At 36.1% G+C, this 13,133-nt stretch overlaps 1 long non-coding RNA gene across 1 annotated transcript; it reads right to left on the bottom strand.

Moving 5' to 3' along the window:
* Positions 1 to 6,066: 6,066 nt before the first annotated feature.
* LOC132045453 (uncharacterized) lies at positions 6,067 to 7,496 on the bottom strand. The gene is made up of 2 exons (XR_009412419.1): positions 7,384 to 7,496; positions 6,067 to 6,684 (listed from the first exon to the last, which is right to left on the bottom strand). It is a non-coding gene; the product is annotated as an uncharacterized LOC132045453 (long non-coding RNA).
* Between the last annotated feature and the right edge of the window lie 5,637 nt (positions 7,497 to 13,133).

Here is a 13,133-nt window from a genome sequence, read left to right on the forward strand (position 1 = left end):
TTTCATCTTCAAAGAATAGGTCATGGATTTGGCCCGTGAAGGAATGATATTGCTTGAAGATAAGAAGGAAAGTTCTTATCAAGTCTCTATCATATTTGGCTCGCTGGATCCCCTAGTTCTTTGCTACTTTATTGAAAGACATGAATGTCGAGACATTCTGACTGCATCACCACTGAAGAATTAAATTTGGTGACTTTGATCCCATCGATGTTAACATGCCATTGTGCCTTCCTATAATTCATGAAGTAATAGTGAAGGACAAATCTTTAGAGAAAAGTCAATCTCGTGTTGATCACACTGATAATGAAGGATGGACTTTGGTGACTCGGCGAAGACGCTGCAAAATGAGCTCATGAAGAGAGCCAAGTAACCAAGTGACAAGAGGAAAGATGATGAAAAGACCCAAGAAGCATAGGGTAAAGAAGAATGTGAAGAAACCGAAGATTGAGGAAACTTACTATCAAAAGCCACGTTGTGGTAACATTGGAGGAATTCTTGCCAAGTTGGTTTCAGATGAAGATTTCTCACTATGATAACAAGGCCTCGTCTTTGTAATATTGACAAAAAAGACATGAAAAAGGAAGATGTAGCATTATCGGCACTTCCCTCGCATGAAAAGCTCATCGCGACTCACTCAAAAGAAGTGGACACTTGTGACCCGAAAATCACATTCACTAATGATGATCTTTTGTTGGGTGAAACGTTGCATAATCATCCTTTATATATAGTTGGCTTTGTGTGTGAACATAAAGTAAGCAAAATTATGATTGATGATGGGTCTAGAGTCAATATTCTCCCAATTCGCACTGTGAAAGAGCTTGGAATCTCGATAGATAAACTATCTAAAAGTCGTCTGATGATTCAGGGATTTAATCAAGGGAGGGAGGCAAAGAGCCATAGACGTTGTCAAGCTGGACATCAATATGGGAGATATGCATTCAAGTGCATGGATGCACGCGATTGATGCAAAGACCTCATATAATATTTTGTTAGGAAGGCCATGGATACACGAAAACAAAATGGTTCCATCCATCTACCATCAGTGCTTTAAATACTTTGAAGATGGGGTCCAAAAGAATATAGTTGCTGATGATGAACCTTTTTCTGAGATAGAAGAACACTTTGCAAATGCGAAATTCTACTTAAAGAATCATGTCTCGAAAGAGGTTAAAGTTGATAACGCGATGCCAATCAAAAAGGTTGATATTACAAAAAAGGCTGATGTAGTAGCTAGAAAGGTGAAGATTATAGTTGAAAAGGATCAAGCCCTTTCTGACATGAACAAGGTACCCAAGATAAACGTGGCATCTTCGAGTAAGAAAGCGACTCCCCTTCTTCACTATGTTCGAAAGGCGAATAAGGTTGAAGGCCAGTCTTCTAAGTTATAGGGTAATGTGTTAGGTGGGTTGACCTTTCCTACAAAGCGAATTGATGCAATCAAACCATCTTCAAAACTGGTGGAAGGATTTTTCAAATCATTCAATCGTAGTTCAGACGAATCACTTCTTGAAAAGAGAACAGATAAGGGTTTTGAACCAAACGCCTACAAGTTATTGGCGAAAGCTGGATGCAATCCCAATGAGTTTTCTAAATTAGGGAAGCTCCCACTAGAAGTTGTTGTAGAGGGAAATCATAGTTTAAACCCTACTCATATGATGATGATAGAGAAAGGCTATGTTGTCAAAAAATCGCGTGAATGTTTAGGTTACAAAAACCCCTTACCAATCCGCATCTCTATAAGAAGGGCAAGCAGCAACTACATTACCACTAAAGAAGAGTCTTCGGGATCTAACAAAAGGCCTTCTGTAATTGATCGGCTTACCACCCGACACCACGAACTTCAGCATTCGATAGGTTGGGACCATTGAAGAAGAAACACAAGCGCTAAGGGAATAATAGAAGGATAGAAAGGCCTATTTATGCTCAAAAGCAAAACATTTTCGAGGATTGCCCGAGTTTGGTTCCTTCTAGAATGAGGCGAGAAACAAAACTTCTGGTTTCATGTGGAGAGGCCTCAAAGCAAAAACGCATACTATAGTCCATACTAAGGAACGTGATGGAGATGAAGAAAGTGTAGGATCATCATATTACATGAAGAAAGTGTAGGATCATCATATCACATCACAATCTGGGACGAGCAACGCAACTTGCTTCATGTAAGAGTTAAGGAAAGGTTTGTTAATATTCATGCATATCACCACATATCTTTCAATGATGGTGATCCCCAAGAAGATAAAGACGTTGAAGATGCACAGCCTGAGTTTGAGAAAGGGGTAAAGACGACTGTTGATGTGTTAAAGAAAGTTAATCTTAGAATTGGTGAAGACCGAAGGCCCATATATGTAAGTGCCTCACTAATTGTTGATGAAGAAAACAAACATAATGAGCTGCTTATGGAGTTCAGAGACGTTTTTTCTTGGAGTTAGAAAGAGATTCCGGGATTATATCCCAAAATTATAGTTCATCGTCGCACCGTAAAACAAGACGCTCATCCTGTTAAGCAAGCTCAATGTTGCTTTAGATTTGAACTAGTTCCCTTGATTGAATCTGAAGTTAACAAACTCATTTAGGCAGGTTTCATTTGGGAAGTCAAGTATCCCACATGGATTTCAAGCATCCCACATAGATTTCAAGCATCCCACATGGATTTCAATCATCATACCTATAAGAAAGAAGAATGGCCAAATCCGAGTATGTGTTGACTTTAGGGATCTTAACAATGCATGCTCTAAGGATGAATTTCCTCTTCCAACCCCTAAGCTTATAATTGATACCACGAATGGATATGAGGCAATGTCTTTCATGAATGGTTCATCTGGGTACAATCAGATTCACATGGCTTGGTTCGTCTGGGTACAATCAGATTCTCGTAGCATTAAAGGATGAAGAATTTAATGCCTTTCGCACTCCTAAATGTATATATTACTACAAGGTGATGCCTTTTAGTTTAAAGAATGCTGGTGCTACTTATCAATGCGCCATGCAGAACATTTTTGATGACATTCTACATAAAAACGTCGAGTTTTATGTTGATGACTTGATGGTGAAATCAAGGGAGAGAGATGACCACTTGAAAGATTTGAGAGTGGTGTTCGAACGGCTTCGATGATACCAGCTCAAAATGAATCCTTTGAAGTGTGTCTTTGGAGTTTCTTCTTGAAAGTTCCTTGGCTTTATTGTTCGACAGCAAGGGATCAAAATTGATTAAGCTAAGGTAGATGCCATTTAAAGATGCCCGAGCCTAAAGATGTCTATGAGTTAAAAAGCTTGCAAGGAAAACTTGCAATACCTCAAGAGGATCATTTCATATCTAGCTGGGAGATGTCAACCATTCAGTCGTCTTATGAAGCAAAATGTTCCTTTTGAATGGGACCAAGCTTGCACAAATGCTTTCGAGAGCGTCAAATCTCATTTGATGAAGCCTTTAGTACTTATAGGCCCCATCCCTAGATAACTGTTGATATTATATATTGCAGGGCAAGAAAGATTAGTAGGAGCATTTCTAGCCTAAGAAAACAATGAAGGGAAAGAAAATGCCCTTTATTACTTGAGTAGGATAATGACACCTGATAACGTCCAAATCCACTCCTCAAAGAGAAAGTGTACACTGTCGTATGCAATATAATTATCCAACTATGAGTCGGGGTCGAATCCCACAAGGAACAATATACTAGGTGATCAAGCAAGTAAGGAATTTTCACTTTCTCCACTAAGCCAAACACTTGATAATATTTTGGTTTTGAGAAAATTATAACTAATGCAAAAAGTAAACTAACCTAAAAAATAAGTAAATTGATCAATGGCCACAAGCATGGATACAAGGGAAATTACTCTCAAGTAACGATCCAATGTATTTTACAATTTTACAACTAAGAGCGAGTTTATGTTAGTAGATAATGGTTTCAAAAATCTCATTGAAAGTCTCCAACCAAATCAATGAATTTCACTCTAAACTTTTCCAAGCTTTAGAGTGTGAAATTAAGCACTACCAATTGAATCTCAATTTAACTATCCTATTCCTAGCTCAAGTTATTAGATGAGGGTTAAATCCCAAATCCTTGCCATTAACTCTTTTTCTAACCTCTACTTTCTTATCCAAGCAAAGTAAGGGTATTTAGGCACAAATAATGTTGTACACCATTAAATGACATTAAAGCTTGAAGAGTTAATAGACAAACAATAAACCCACTCAATTAGAAATAAACATCATTCAATACATAAGCATAACAAGAGTTTGATCCAAAACTTTAACAATGTATATTTTCATAAACGAGTTTCAAGTAATGGAATAAAATACAACCCACTTAAATATGCAATACAAAATAAGGAATTGAAGAAAGGGTTAAGAAATTTATCATTAAAGAGCTCCAATCTTCTCCTCCAAATGTCTGGTGTAAAAATTCCTTGCTCCAAAGCTTGTAAAATGGCCAAAGATGAAAAATAATGTCTTCAAGTCTTGCTTTTGTAGTCCCAAAATTTTCCCATTCAAAATGACGAAAATAGACTTTTCAAATTTCTGATTTGCATTTCCAGCCATTTTTTGCACTTTTGCAATTTTCTCATTTTCTTCATTTTGGCCTCTTTTTGACTTTATTTGCACTTGGTTTCTTCCGATCACTTCTAAATAACATAAAACCTGTAAAATAGATGTAAATGATATTAAATGCACTATTTTCTCAATCAAACATAGCAAAAATATAAGATTAAAGAAGAGATAAATTGGTAAAATACCAACTTATCAAACCCCCAAACTTAAACTATTGCTTGTCCTTATGCAATTCAAAACATACAATCTCCTTCTAAGGAATCGACTCATTCGTGCACCAACATCATATCAAGTCAAAAAAGTCTACTTTAAGCACAAACACGACTTTGATTGGTACCACCAATTAATCCAAAACATATGAATCACCACTTCTTCTCAAAACTTCATTTTCATTTCAAGTGCTCACACACCAAGTTAATAAAAAAAAAATCAAGTCATGACACTAAAGCTTCAAAATTTGCCTCATTATGACAAAACAACTTTCTTTTGTTCGTTCCTCTCAATTGAAAAATGAAACAAATTCACAACTTAAATTTTCATGTGCCCTCACACTCAAGAGAGAATCCACACTTAGAAACTGTAATTCAAAACACAAATGGGATATCAAATAGAAAGAATTAATTCTCTCTCTCACAAAGATGGTCACATGCACACAAGTAGTACCGTAAGCTTGCCCTTCATGCATTTCTCCACTAATGTAGACGCACTTGGTTCAAAATCAATTAGGACTTAAAGGGTTATAATGTAGTCTTTTGTTTAAGGTGGGGCACAATTTGGGTAAAAGTGACTCAAAACCTCCCTAAGCACTACAATTTTCAACATTCAAAGCACACTTCCTTTGAAACTTTTCCACCCCTTTCTTCATTTTTCATTTCACCACCTAGTCTTCCCTTTATTCACAACTCTTATTATTCCTTCCTTTTTCTTTTTCTCTCTTTTTTTTTTTTCAAAATAACAAGGAAGTTTTCATTTTTTTTTCTTTCACCTTTTCACCTTTAAAGTAACTCCCACATAACAACTTTTCCAACCATCACCCCCAAACTTAGGCTTTTAGCCTATGTTCGTACTTTCAACGCACTTAAGGAGGTAGGGTTCCAAAAGATGGATCAATGAAGAAGGGGTAAAACTTGTAACATGGTTGTCAAAGAAAAGGTTAAAGGCCAAAAAAGGGTTGACTAGGGAAAATATACAAGGTTAGGATATTTAAGGCACAAAAACGGTCCAAGGAAGGCCTAACATCATTTTTCAAATCAAGTTAGTCTAGGATTTCGCCTTGAAACACATTCCGGGCAAGTTCTAGACCACAAGTAATGCAAAAGAACTCACAAATAACCTCACCACACATGGCACATGAAAACTCAAGTGAAATATGTATCCAAAATTCAATTGAAACAAATGAACTCAAAGAAAATCACTTATAGTCTAGAGAGACCATTTAGTGAAACAAAAGAGCCAAACATTGAATCTAAAAGTCATAACAAGAATCCTTACTTCAATCATTTTTTTCTTTTCAAAAATCAAGAATTCATATGCCAAGGTTTAAATGTGTTGGTACCAAGCAAGCCAAAAATTAGCCAAAGGGCAAAAAACCACATCCCAACACCATTTTTACTCCTAACAAAAACTAAAGAAGCTAGTCGTTAAAATAAAAAAATAAAAAAAATAAAAAAGATTATAATAATATAAAAAAATAAAAAATAAAGTCAATCTACCAAATTATCATTCATCATGACCTATCACACCTCATCACAAGAATATCTATGAAAATGAAGTATCTCCCCCCAACTAAAAATGTTGCATTGTCCTCAATGTAACTATATAATTAAAGCAAAAGTTAGGAGAACTCCCTGAAAAGATGATGTCGTTGAGCTAGTGCATAAGGAGAAGATCTTCCGCTTCTCCTTGAATTGTTCCATGTTAACTTGAAGCCATTTGTGTGAGAGTACATTTCAAGTAACTCTTTTCAGTTTGTACTCCAACACAAATAAAGAAAGAATTCGTTTCCTGCAACTCATGTTCCAATCAATCCAACATTGCACTAAGCTACTCATTACTCCACTTTAAATCATTTTCCTGCATAATGGTATCACAGTGGAGAATATCCACACAAGCCAACTCTTCATGGGGATGAAACATACCTAAGAAAGCACCATTATTGTTCTGCTTCACACAACTTACACACATATTTCCAGTGACAAAATTGCATATCATGTAATCAACTTTAGAATGTCAAAATACATGTTCATAAGATCCCATCAGTGAACTTAGAAGCCACGAATCAGCATAACGCTTCACAAGTCACAATGATCAAACTCAATTAACATCATTCAGAACAGGGCAGGCTTCTCAATTAACATAAAGCAATAATTGGAGTGCGCATAGAAAAAATCACGTAAAGCACAAGCACTCTGAAGGTTGATGCAATTCACAACTACTAATTCCAAACCTAGGCAATCTCCACCAACAATTGTTTCCCTATCAACTACTAATATCGCTCGGTTACTTAGACTTCACCGGCGAATGAAATCGTCTCTCAGACAATTTGTCGAATAGGTTGTGTGCATCTCTTTAACTAAGCTTTTTCTTGCAATTAGAAAGTTGAATTACCCTCCCAAAGGTATGGGAATTATAGTTCAACCATCATGATTTCATCTCAAACAAACAACAACACACAATAATTTCACAATTTGAGCTCTCAATTCAACACCAAAAAGAACCACAAGAAAATAAAAGTAAGAAAAGAAGAAGAAGAAGAAGAAAAGAAAAAAAAGAAAAGAGAGAGAGAGAACTCGGGGCGATGGAGAAGAGGAGGAGGAGAGTAGGGAGAGCCAACTTACTTCGTTGTAGCTGGTGGGATGGGGCGGTGAGACTGGTGGTGGTGATGTGCGTGAGTTTTGAGAGACAGAGGCTGGGAGTGTTTTTTTGTAAAGCAGGGGAAATAAGAAGCGTATGCGGCATTAGTTTGTTTTAATTAAAAAAAAAACTAAAGGGCAGGGAGTTTAGTTTTAAAACTGCACAGTTAAAAGACACAGCTCACGGAGTATTTTTCTGCATGTTGTGCTATTGCTCCAATTTTCAATTTCTAGCTTGTCCAAAATAATTCTAAAAATTATGAAACTTGGTAGATTGGTCAAAAATAAGAAAATAAACTATTCTAAAAATAAAAATTTCAAAAACGACTTAAAATTTTGAAAACGATGGGTTGCCTCCCACCAAGCGCTTGATTTAACGTCACGGCACGACGCTTACCAACTTTACCACTTTTCCTTCCACTTGAAGGATATGAATTGTCGCCCCAACTTTGAATCAAGATCACGATGATGCTCGTGGGGCGGTGCTAGAAAAGCAAAGAGGCCAACTCTCGAGTATCGCATTTGCACTTTTTGGCCTTTAAGTGAGGCATGTCATTTTGTCTTCTTGGCATGGCAAACTTCAAAATAAAAACACATTGTTCTTCATCTCCAAAATTTTTCATAGGCTCGGGTAGTTAAATTTTCATATCACCCACCAAGCACAACGTTGAAAAATGGTTAAAATGCAGTCTAAGGAGCTCTATTTTTGACATCCTCACCCACAAATGAACTAGAGTCTTCAAAAATTATTTTATGAACCTTTTTATGCAATTCTAGTATCATTTCTTTAATTTTGGCATCATTCACTACTTTTGGGTCGGTTGGTTGGCAATACACCATTAGTCTTCAAAATCAATCTTGGTCATTTCTTTATTGAAAACCAACTCAAAACTACTATCCAAGGCCCTTTGATATTGAGCATCACATGCTTCAATTTTTGCATTCAATTTGGCCTCCAATTTTCGGATAGAAATTTTAAGTAGCTTCATTTCTTGACTTTGCTCAACATGCATTTTTAAAAATTCTTTCATCATCCGTGAAATGCCTTTACGGTGATCCCCATAGACTCTAAGCTGTTGAGCTTGATTCATAAGCCAATCTTGGCTCACAATATCCCCTTCGTCAAGTTTTTCTTCATGTTGAGAGTCGTCCAAAGCTTGTAAAAATCTTCCCGTGGTGAAATCCATGTTTTGGATAGTTTCATCATCTCCATATTGAACTTCTTCCCACCATTTAGTCAAGACTTGCCCATATTTTTCATTCTCCCCATTATGCTATTTATTATTTCCTCAATTTCTTCTTTTTGAGAATTAGAGATTTCTTCTTCAAGATTTTGCTCTTCTTCTTCTTCAAGTTGAACCACTTCTTCAATTCCATAACTCTTGTCATTGTCATAAGAATTTTCGGGCTCATCTTTTAAATTTGAAATCTCTTCTTCAACCATTTCATTTTGAGGAGTAGACACTTCCATGACAATTGAGGAATTCGCATCCTCAAATGAATCATTCATTCTTTTTATAGCTTCTCCATTTTCCAAAATGGATTGTTGGAGGAGTTTTCGCTCCTCCTCTATTTTAGCTTCCCAATCTAAGTATGTTTGGAGCATTGCCATGATGCCTTCAAATCCGGAACTTTGTCCTTCACTTGCCATGTCATTGTTCCTATCAAACTCAAAACCACAACTAGCATTTTCGTTAGAACAACTTGGGGGAAGGGGAGAAAAATAATTGGACAATCACCCCAATGTCCACCTTGACCACTACATAGATTACAAATATTCCCATCATAGGATTGAGACAGTGCCCAGATCTCTCTCCCGAGAGCATTTTTACAATCTTGCCAAAAGTGGGGTCCTCCACAATATGGGCATGAGTCATCAAAATATGGGTTGCAACCATCAAATCTATTTTCATTCCAAGATGTCATAGTGACACAAGTGACAAAAACAACTAACAAAACAAAAACTAAACAACTAACAAAACAAAAACTAACAAAAAGAAACACAAAAAACCACAAACACATATTCACAAGTTTGGACCAAAGCAAGTAAGCTTAAATCCCAAACCAACTCAAATACGTCAATTGTTCCCCGGAAACGATGCTATTTTTGATAACGTCCAAATGCATTACTCAAAGAGAAAGTGTACATGGTCATATGCAACATATTTTACCCAACTAAGAGTCGGGGTCGAATCCACAGAGAATAATATAGTAGGCGATTTAAGAAAGTAGGATTTATCACGAACAATAGCTATGCCAAACACTTAAAGGTTATTTAGACAGAAGATTATAACTAATTGCGAAAATATAAACTAACCTAGAAAGCAAGTAAAATGATCAATGGCCACAATCATGGATACGAGGGAAATTACTCTCAAGTAACGATCTAATGTATTTTATAATTTTACAACTAAGAGCGATTTTTTGTTAATAGGCAATGATTTCTAAAATCTCATTGAAAGTCTTCCAACCAAATAAATGAATTTCACTCTAAGCTTTTCCAAGACTTAGAGTGTGATATTAAGCACAATCAATTTAACCTCAAGTTAACTATCCTATTCCTAGCTCAAGTTATTAGATGAAGTTTAAAGCCTCAAATCCTTGCTATTTACTCTTTTTCTAACCCTTAACTCCCTTTTCCAAGCAAAGTAAAGGTAACTAGGCATATTTAATAATTGAAACCATTAAGAGACATGAAATCTTGAAGAATAAATAGAGAAACACTAACCCACTTCATTAGAAATAAAAATCATCCAATACATAAGCATAACAAGAGATATAATCCAATTTTCCAATTAAGATGTCCAAAAATGAGATCAAAGTGATGGAATAAAATGCTACACACTTGTATATACATTACAAAGCAAGAGCTGAAGAAATGGGTAAAGAATTTCTCATTGTGTGTCTCCAAATCTTCAAACCCTAGTGTAATTTCTTGCTTCAAGCTTGGAAGATGGCCAAAGATGAAAATAATATGCCCCAAGTCTCTATTTTGTAGCTCCCCAATTTTCCAATTAAAAATATGACGAAAATATCCCCCAACTTTTCAAATTTCTGATTTGCATTTCCAGCCATTTTTTGCACTTTTAGCCAACTTTCTCATTTTCTTCATTTTAGCTCCTTTTTGACTTGTTTTCACTTGGCTTCTTCCAATGCTCTTCTCAACCATATAAACCTATAAAATTGAAGCAAAGCATAGTAAATGCACTATTTTTTCAATCAAACATAACAAAAATTTAAGCATAAAAGAAGAGATAAGTTGGTAAAATACCAACTTATCACCTCACATACCTTATTTGTTTCACAATCCTAAATCCAATAGTCTGAATTCTGAGAAGAACCCAAAAGGCTGTGTCTGAAACCTTATATGTGGGTTTTCATGAAAACCCTAGGTTAAGAAAAATGAATTCTATCTTAGATTATCTAAATGCATGATAGAATTTGATTGGAATGGGTAGAACTTGCTTACATTAGAGTTCTTGGGGTTGGAGAGGAGAAACAAGTCGTGCTAGGGTTTTAGGAATTGCTAAAAATAAAATTAGAACTGAAACCAGGTATTTATAGGTTCTGCTGCGGGCTGAGAAATACGGACCAAAATACGGGCCGCATTCTGAATTACGGTCCGTAAACCTGGACCGTAATTAAGCATGTTCAACGGACAGAAACACTGTACAACTCCTTACAAAATACGACCATCAAATACAGGCCGTATCTCAAAATACAGTCCGTATTTAACTATAAAATTTCTTGAGCTAATTTCCAAAATACATAGTGATTTAGATGCCAAGTTACGATTTGGAATACAGGCCGTATACTGAAATACGGTTCGTATTCTGGTGCATAAATCCCCGTCTAACAACTGAAGAGAAATTTCTGATTTCCACATTCTTTATATGGTTATCTAAGTCTAGAGTCATGGTCAAAACTTAAGTTAAAGGTCTCAGGTGTTACAGTCTGTCTGTTTGAATATGTGCATTTGGAATCCCTTTATGATGAGTCCTAGGCTAAGTATGTCTGGAAACAAACAAACCTACATGTGACCATGACCCTTCTGTATTTGCTTTGGTATGTCTGATTTGTTTCAGCTTATCCTTCTATTACTATGATCATCTTAACAAGCCTATTTCCTGACTGATCATTATCTATGCTCCCCATTTCAGACCCTAGAGCTCTCCAAAACCCTCTCCCCAAGTTTATGTATTAATCCATACCAAACCCAGGAGGATCAAGAGGTTTAAGTGCTGAAAGATTACTAGGGTTTGTGAAGCTCAAGATTTCCTTTAGTGTTGAAGTTGGAGGCTTCAGTCTAGTAGAGTAATTTGATCCAAGCCTTGTTATTGTGTGATTAAGGTAAGTTTTTACATCTATTGCATATAGTTGAGGTTGTTTGATTGTTATACAATTTGGTTGAAGGAGGAAAAATGAAGGGAGAGTTCAAGTATGAGTTTGAGGGTATTTTGAGCTATAAATTAACTAGAGTTATAATTTTTGGCGTGTTATGAGTATAATCTTGTTATGGGTGGTAATAATGATGATGATGAAGTGTTTTATACAATTGTATATGGAATTGCGTTAAAATTATTATTATGGGGGATTATGAAAGGGGGTTTTGGTGATTGAATGGAGCATAACTTGAATGAAGTCTCTTAATTATAGTATTATAGATAATGTCATTATTGATTGGGAAATGTTTGGGAATTTAGCAGAAGTAGATGAAATAGGGGAAATCTTTTAATTTTCGCTAGCTCACAAATACTATCTTGAACTTAAGAGTGTCTTTGAGACCTAACCTTGATATGAATCCTCTTGAATGTAGATTTTGCGGACTTTGGAGGAGAACGTTAAGTAGTTAAGAAGACGTAAAGGGAACCTATACATGATATTCATACTGCCTTCCATGATGACTCTATCCCTAGAAGTGCTAAAGCTCATAGTTCTTGATACTCACATGATATCATTGGTCTTACCTACGATAGTTGATCTTCTAAAGAAAGATATAGTGATGATGATATTGCTTTTACTTATGTATTCCTATGTGTATATATCTAAAGCTACGTTGTGACACCAAGCCTATATGGCCGGGTATGATGTCTATTATGCGCACACCACTGCAGTTGGGTACGGATAACACCGAGCCTTGTTATAGCCGGGTATGGATGACACCGAACCTATATGGTCGGGTATGGTATTATTATATGTATATGTATATGTATGAAGGTTTTCTTTAGAGAAGGTTAAGTAAGTATGATGAACATCTCAAGAGGTTTAAATGGCCCTTCTATCTTATGTTATCATTTATGTTTTATCATATTACTACTTATGCCTTACATACTCAGTGCATTGTTCGTAATGACGTTCTTTTGTTTGTGGACGCTGCGTTCAAGCCTACATGTAGACAGGGAGACAGACTAGACCCTTAGACTGCTTCATCAGAGATTTCCTGACAGAGCTCCATTCGTTTTGGAGTTGCAGTAGTTAGTACTATTCTTTTGTGTACATATGGGCATGGCGGGGTCCTGTCCCATCTTTATGATATTACATACTCTGCGTAGACGCTCGTAGACAGATGTGTATAGCTAGATATCCTCAGCCTTGTCGGCTCATATTTTGTATATCATTTTGATGGCCTTGCCAGCTTGTGTATATATTTTTATATGGATGTGCCGATGTTTGATGGCATTTGTGCCCTTCTTGGTTCATAGTAGTTATGAGTTAGCTACGTGACCCACCTAGAT

This window comes from Lycium ferocissimum, unplaced genomic scaffold (assembly GCF_029784015.1).
Source record: "Lycium ferocissimum isolate CSIRO_LF1 unplaced genomic scaffold, AGI_CSIRO_Lferr_CH_V1 ctg67, whole genome shotgun sequence".
In the NCBI taxonomy this organism is placed as follows: Eukaryota; Viridiplantae; Streptophyta; class Magnoliopsida; order Solanales; family Solanaceae; genus Lycium; species Lycium ferocissimum.